The sequence below is a fragment of the Bradysia coprophila genome, unplaced genomic scaffold, assembly GCF_014529535.1.
Source record: "Bradysia coprophila strain Holo2 unplaced genomic scaffold, BU_Bcop_v1 contig_232, whole genome shotgun sequence".
Lineage (NCBI taxonomy): Eukaryota > Metazoa > Arthropoda > Insecta > Diptera > Sciaridae > Bradysia > Bradysia coprophila.
In genome coordinates, this window is record NW_023503493.1 from 21,970,635 (window position 1) to 21,979,264 (window position 8,630).

An 8,630-nucleotide genomic window follows, 5' to 3' on the forward strand; every position below is an offset into this window, starting at 1 on the left:
TCGGGGGTTCGGTTTCTGGTCAATGCAAGATTTTTATTTATAAAAATTTAGCCTTCGTTGAAGGTAATAGGTTCTTTAGCGTGAGAAAAAAAGTTGATATCGCACTGCGTGCGAAAAAAAAAGTTAATATCGCACTGTGTCCAGAAATACAGTGAAATAAATACCTTCAAAACGACATTAAATGGATGCATGGAAAGGTGATGATTATGGACCGGAATTGCGAAAAATACTATTTCGAAAAACAAAATAATTATTTTTCGAAAAAGTTTGTAATTTAAATTACAGCAGCCTATAGTACACATTATTGCCTTGACAAAAAGTTTTAGTAACACATATGAAATTGAATATTTTCAATTATGTCCATGATCAAAAGGTAGTCGTAACTATTAATACCGAAAACGGCGAGAGAAATAAGATAATATCAGAGCTTATGTATAGTAAAATTTAAGTTAGTAAGAACATTTTGCATAAATTGAGGACGATAAAATACTTTTTGTAAAAGGCTAAAAATGGTGTAGTTTTAGCGAATTCTTGTTTCAAAAAAATTTATTTGCCGTAAAACACATAAATCAAGTCTTTTCTTATATGTGTTGTGTGTAGTACGGTAGTTATGCTTTCCTTCCTTATTATAAACAGATTTTTACAGACTCATTACTTGTAAATTTGTGTTGAATAATGGAAAACATTATTTTCTTCTTTGATTTTTTACTGTTTTGTAATGGAACACGATACACAATATAAATTACCAATCAACCGCTGCTAGTTAATCTAAGAGTGAAAAAGTTAATTCTAAAATTCCAAAAAACTTGTACAGGTGGTACATACAGAATAAATAACAAGATTAAGCATACATTTTTAACGAATTCCTTGATTCGGACTTTATTTCTCAATCTTAAGCTCCGTGTAAGTTCAATTTCATACGGTTCGTGCAACGCAAAAGTTTCAAATTCATCGGATATTATAAACTTCCCTGATCACCACAACAGAATAAAAATAAGAAATGGGAAACAGCGGAAAGAAAAACAGCAAATTCTTTTCCAATTTTTTGAGAATATGTGGAAAAAGAAAAGAAGAAAGTAGGAGAAGAGTTTAAAGTTCCATATTACGTTTGTTTTGAGAGGAGAGAAAAAAAAACTTGAGACAGAAGTTCAAATGTTCGAAATAAGTTTTGTCTGTATTTACTTCATGTATTATGGATGTTACGTTTGGGATGACGTTTACAACTATGTTATCTAGACTAATAGAAAACTGGAACAAATCGTAAAGGTGTTGTCTTCATTGTATCAAGATTATCGATGAAATTGATATGTTTCGCATAAAACGCTTGAAATGTTTTAGGTATTTCAACCTACATAGGTGCAGGAATTAAATGAATGTTTTATTATTACCGGAATCTCATCGCCAGTTCATTTGAAACAATTTTTTAGAGTGCCGAGACTGAAAGTGGAGAAAAATGCATAAATTTTGGGATTATTGAATTTGCTAAACGTGAACGAGCATCATCTATTGAAATATCTAACAAATAACCACATCAAACGTTGCACATTGCTAAGCCAAAGAGGAAGAAAAATTCCACAACCGATAACACTCATCGCAAAATCCATATTAGCATTTAATTTAATTTGAACAATTGGCGGTATTATGTGCATCGCTTTTTCACTGGCTCCCATGAATTTGAAACTCCACATAACACACATCCCAACATCCTATACGAAATATTTAGTTCGATTTGACTATGAACGACTGAACCCGTTCGCTTCCACTATCTAATAATTTAGTATCTAAATCCATTCAATACAGACAATTGGCTCTGATTTCACCCATTGTTGTTCAATGTAAGTGTTCTCGATATATCCCTAATCTGTGTTTAATTGAACAGATTTTCAAAGCCTCGTTAATTAATTTGGGATTTCTTTGCGAATGTATATGTTCACATTTAACTTCACTGTATACATTGGATAATACACCCTCACAATATGTTCAATTTGCTGTGTGATTGTGTCATTTTATATAGCCGTTAAAAGAAGAGCAAACGAAAGCTTGAAAGTTAAGATTCTTTACAATTAAGATGGCTTGGATTTAGACAAGGGCTGCTACAGCTACATAGTCATTCGGTCTAATAAAGATAAATTCACTAAGCTGAAGCATGCTGGAAGACATAATTATTTTAGATTGTTTTTACTATTTTATTGCAAGTAGCAATACTAAATAGATTATATCTGTCGTTAAAGTCGAAGAAGGATTGATCGTCAATCTTAGTTGTTTATGCATTGAACGGTGTCGTATTTTCTATAGGACTTATAAGCTATTAAAAGAAATAGTTTGAGTTTATTGGCATGTACGTACGTACAGGCACTGAAGGAGATAGTTTTGTACAATGTTGGAAAACATGGTTTAAACATTGACTTCATTCTACATCTGTGATTAACGGTATTATAACATGCACACAGTGACGACTCAGATAGGAAGAGGGACTTTTAATTCATAAGTAGACTTCGATGTAGAGAAATGAGCGCAAATGTTTTCAGTAAATATCGGCAAGCACTAAATTTGAATTTAAGTAGCATGGCTATGAAAATCCAATTTATGTCGGATTTGCTCCAATTTGAAATTCATGTGATCTTCAATTGAAACCACACACAACGATAGAAGTGTCCAAAACTGTATGACTTTTTCGTAACACTGGCTGCCAGATGGAAGCTTTATGTCCTTATCCAACGGTGTAACCATATATTGACAATATTGGGTGCGAACATTCTAAGAAATATTTGTAAGACGAATCACACGTTACAGTTATCCTAAAGTTTCATTTTAACATTGCTTCACATCAAGATTCATCACACATATATGGTTTCATAGGTTTCTGAGAGAATTAATAGCATACCATAGAAGTACAAACAAGATTAGTTATGTCATGGTCATTTAATGGTAAGGTGCAGCAGTATGTTTGACCTAGGTATTTGGTATTTAGTACCTAAATGAGCTTTATTGATCATCAACGAAAATTTTTCTAAAAAAATACACCACCAACTATCAACGTCGTGCTTAGAATGCTTTAATTGTTGTAGCTCCTTTGAATGTCCTAACTATACCAGCTATATCTAAAGAAAGAAACTAATGTATCAGGACAATTTATTACATTAAACGAAATTTGAGCTTTGATGGAGGTATTGATAATTAAATTCAACTATGGTTCATTATTTAACATTGAAACAGTGAAATGTGAAAGCAAATTATGCATAAAATTTTAGGTGCTATATTGCTGTCAGATGGCTCAAGTATGGTCAGCAACAGCCAACATAAAAGTGGTTTTTGGTTAGTTAACCATTATGAAACACACGTAAAGTAATTGTTTCATTAATTAAAGTTCCGAAGGTGCTACTTGACAAACATTTGTCTACACCTCTTATGTCCTCTGTTAATCGACAGTGGCAGCAAAATTAAGTGATGAATTCTTGCTGATGCAGTCATATGATATGGCCTTGGATAAGGCTTGATTTCCACTTACCAAAAAGTACTCCGTGTGAGAGACAAAGTTGATTTTTTTTTCAATTTTCGTAGATGCTATTGGCAGACCACTTCACTTGCTATTGGCAGGCGCCTGCTAATAGCCTGTGTAAAAGAGAAAATGCTATTGGCAGGCGCCTGCCAATAGCATCTTTAGTAATAATTTGGCTATTGGCAGGCGCCTGCGAATAGTTACTACGTTCAATTTTTGCTTTGTTTACTTGACTCGCTCTCTCACGGCTCTCTCACGGAGTACTTTAGTGTTGAGTGGAAACCATATGTAAGGCAAATTAATGAAAGAGAAGAATTTATTGCGGAAATTCAGAAATGATTATTTGATAAACCGAGTCACATTTGAAAAATGTAAAATAGCAACACTGTCTACAGTGGAAAAAAATTTAACATTTGCAGTGTTTATCTCTTTGTATGTAACCCACAAACGTCTGATGTCTCATCATCATAGCAGAGACACTTCGTGTAGCTTTAGATTGTCTGACGAATTGTACTGAAGCACAAAACCGCACATCTCAAAAATGGAATGAACTGTAGATTCCTTCTACGCTGAGAATTTCTGGTTTAGTTTTCACGAACGATGTCATATTTAAAATATAAATTGGCAATTTTGCTCATATAAAACACAGTAAACTAACGACTGAGATACATTTTCCCAATCGGTGAATTGATACATTTAAACCAAACTCTGGCATGACAAACATTGTACAAATTCCAAGAAACATAGCAAAAGACTAACTGTTTTCATGTCTTCATTCTATCCGTATACACAAAATAAATTAAAAACTTTCGTACCGAAAATGTTTTGTGTTGCTCGGGAAAATTTAGTGAAAATTCCTATCTCGTTGCAAAATAACACAAATTTCTATGGCGAAGAGATAGGAGAAGCTTTTATTATAAAAAGTATGCGGAAAATGTCCTCAGTTTTCATAACTAAATTACGTTGAAATGCCTTTGATACGGAAACAATTTCACAAAGTGCTTAGATTTTTCCAACCGTTTGTAACAATTACAATTTTCTAACAAAATTATGAGTATGTGTTCATGGGGGTAATAAAATGTTACGCTGCAGACACATGAGGAAGACATAACATATACGGAACGGTTATCACCTAAATTATGTCGCTGGAAACACCAACGCGTCGTCGTATACTCGTAACGTTTTACACTCATATTTTACAGCATAAAACAAAATTTATTAAAATTTGGAATTATCGATCGAATGAAAGAATGTTTTACGGTTTGATTATTAAAGTCGATGAGCGGTCGTCTCTCAACAAATTAATGGCTAAGCAGAAAAAAAATTATCTTTTTCCCATAAAAAAAACCATCTGGTTTCGAGAAAGTCGACCCAACGCAAAAAAGCGAACGTATAAAAGGTTACAAAACAATTCCATGAAAATGATGTTATAAAATTAGCATCCTTTTTATCATTTAGGCGAGCGATAAAATTAAGTATCAAAATTTTTCATTTAATTGCCAAATATTTTACAATTATTTAATGAATTACTTTCTAACAGACAGCCGTATTGCATATAAAAAAAGAATTAGAAAAAAAATGTATGCTTAACTTGCCGCAGGCGACCCGTACGTACACCTACAATCGACGGTACGTTTATTTAACTCTTTCAATATCCCACATGAATCGGTAAAGATCGTATCAAACGGCTAAACACATAATAAGCTCTTCATATCCCATCTAGAGAATTTGCTGTAGGCAATGTTTTGAATACATGAACGAAATAAGAGAGGTTGAAGAATTTGTTGTCCAAATTCTTTGTTTTTAGAAAAGCATACAAAGCAAAGCGAAATCTTAAACCAATTTAATCGACCTACACCCAGAAAAGCGAAAAGTGAATGAATGTGTATAATTTTAGAATCGTCAGCCAATGATTTTCATACACATACAAGCACACAAACAGTAGTACACTACTGCCACTTTGTGCACCTAAAGAACAAAAGAAAAGTTTGAATTATGTCTTTACAGTTAGAGGCAGTGAAATTTCAGCATAAATTTGCTTCGGCAGTTTTTCAGCTGATTCACGCAAATAATCGAAACTGTCTTAAAACCGTTTAACCACCACCACACGCGTGCATGTAGCAGCTTCAACCGCATAAACAAGTATAAACCGTTTTGTTTGTATGTGTGGATCAGCTGAAAAACAGCTGAAACAAATTCATGCTGAAATTTCACTGTCTTTAACTGTACGGTGGAAGAAATATAAGAAGCTACATTTTTAATAATTACAATCCAATCAATGTTATTCATTCCACACGCGATTTAAACGTTATAATACATATACATACGTACATGTCGTAACGTTGGTAATGCATGTAGAATGAATAGCACTGATTGGATTGTAATTGTTACTTCTTATAATTCCGAGACTGTATGTATCTTTTGCGCAGCTACAGTCAAGACCTCCGCGTACTTACGCCGTTTAGCTCTCCGTTTATTTCACAGTTTGTTTACAATGAAAACTCCGTCTAACAGTGTAGGTTCGTGGAAGCCTTATTATCTTCACACATAGATTAGTAGCGAGAATTTCTGTCACAGTACCGGCGGCCAATATCTTGCTTAAAAAATAGTTTTGCGTCAAATTATTTCAAGTATCATGCTCAAGATATTAATACCACAATCTGCTACTGGGTTGAAGTGTTTTCAGGTGTCTGACACAACTTCTTTTTTTTTAAATAAGTTTTTTATTAAATATCATTCCAATTATAAATATAGTGCGGAATACAATCTAGGACTACTTCATTAGTTTTTTTTAGAGAACTAACAGAGCTCATCGCTTATTTTTGTCGTCGATAACAGAAGGTGGTCCCGAAAGAACGTTTGTCATTGCTTCACGCTAATGAAATATTTCTAGCATCACTTGTGGTACTACCATTATATTGACATGAACATATCGAAGCTATCCTTTATATGTGGTTTAATTTAATTTGTACACAAAATATGAAATCTGTACACAATAAAAAATAACTGTACACAAAAAAAATTCTCGTACAAAAAAACCAATAATTTGTACACAAAAAAATAATTAATTGTACACAAAAATGTTTATTTTGTACATAAAATGTCAATTTTGTACATAACAAATAAATATTAATACAAAAAATAAATATTTTGTACATAAGAATTAATACATTGTACAAAGAAAGAGTGATACTGTACACTAATTTTTTTTTCATACACATATAAATAAATATTGTAACAAAAAATAGATTTCGTACACAAGCATAAAAACAAGAAACTAGATGTACGGCACGGAAAGAATAAATATAATCCTTATACACAATGTGGCACCAAAGTTTTCGATATTATCCCTTATACACAGTGTGGCACAAAATTCTCAATCTCAATATATTCCTTTAACAGAGTAACGCACCACAGAGTGATTGTAGGTGAAAATTGGATTTTACCTTTAAGTGAATAACATTCGAAAGTTGATATACGACACGGAGAGAATCAATATTTTCCTTTTACACAATGTGGCACCAAAGTCTCAATATTTTCCTTTAACAGAGTAATCACAGAGTGATTGTAGGTGAAAATTGGATTTTACATTTAAGTGAATAGCATTCGAAAGTTGATATACGACACGGAGAGAATCAATATTTTCCTTTTACACAATGTGGCACCAAAATATTTTCCTTTTACACAGTGTGGCACCAAAGTCTCAATATTTTCCTTTAACAGAGTAACGCATCACAGAGTGAATGTAGGGGAAAATATAATTTTACCTTTAAGTGAATAGCATTCGAAAGTTGATATACGACAGGGAGAGAGTCAATATTTTCCTTTTACACAATGTGGCACCAAAGTCTCAATATTTTCCTTTTACACAGTGTGGCACCAAAGTCTCAATATTTTCCTTTAACAGAGTAACACACCACAGAGTGAATGTAGGGGAAAATTGGATTTTACATTTAAGTGAATAGCATTCGAAAGTTGATATACGACACGGAGAGAATCAATATTTTCCTTTTACACAATGTGGCATCAAAGTCTCAATATTTTCCTTTTACACAGTGTGGCACCAAAGTCTCAATATTTTCCTTTAACAGAGTAATCACAGAGTGATTGTAGGTGAAAATTGGATTTTACATTTAAGTGAATAGCATTCGAAAGTTGATATACGACACGGAGAGAATCAATATTTTCCTTTTACACAATGTGGCACCAAAGTCTCAATATTTTCCTTTTACACAGTGTGGCACCAAAGTCTCAATATTTTCCTTTAACAGAGTAACACACCACAGAGTGAATGTAGGGGAAAATTGAATTTTACCTTTAAGTAAATAGCATTCGAAAGTTGATATACGACACAGAGAGAATCAATATTTTCCTTTTACACAATGTGGCACCAAAGTCTCAATATTTTCCTTTTACACAATAAAACCATATGAACATACAGTGCAAATCATAAACTTCCTATTCTTTCACCGGCGTTCGGTCCAAATAACTATTTTTTTATAACTAACTACAAAAATAACTATAGGCCATATCAACTAATGTATCAAAACAACTAATGACAAAAATAACTATATTCGAATATATCGACTATATTCGAGAGAATATCGACTATTTCGAGTATATCAAAAGTTTTCGAGAATATATCGACTATATTCGATAGTATATCGACTATATTCGAAAAAAGGTCGACCATATTCGATGGAATAGAGTAACCAGAATTCACTTGATACTAATAAGTGCAGCATCAACAATTTAAATACTATTATTATTTTTAGGGAATAGTGAGCGCCGCAGGCCGTGAAGAAAATGGAAAAATAAAAAAGCGGGGTCGAGGGGCGGCAGCCCCCGCAAAGGGGGGTCAAGGGGGGAGTATCCCCCCTTGAATGTTCAGGAGATTGTCTACGTGTTTTATCCGAAAATTCATATTATTTTTGTACGGGAGTAATTTGTGTATTTAGTAATTTTTGACTCCAATTGTTTGTGCTTAAGTCAGAAAGGTGTTAGTTATTTTTGTCGTTAGTTATAAAAAATTAGTTTTTTCCATTCACTACTTTGTTGCGGAAAAGAAACCACGCGAACACCTAATACAATATAAATAATACTAGAGTACAAAGTGTTTTTCTTATGTGTA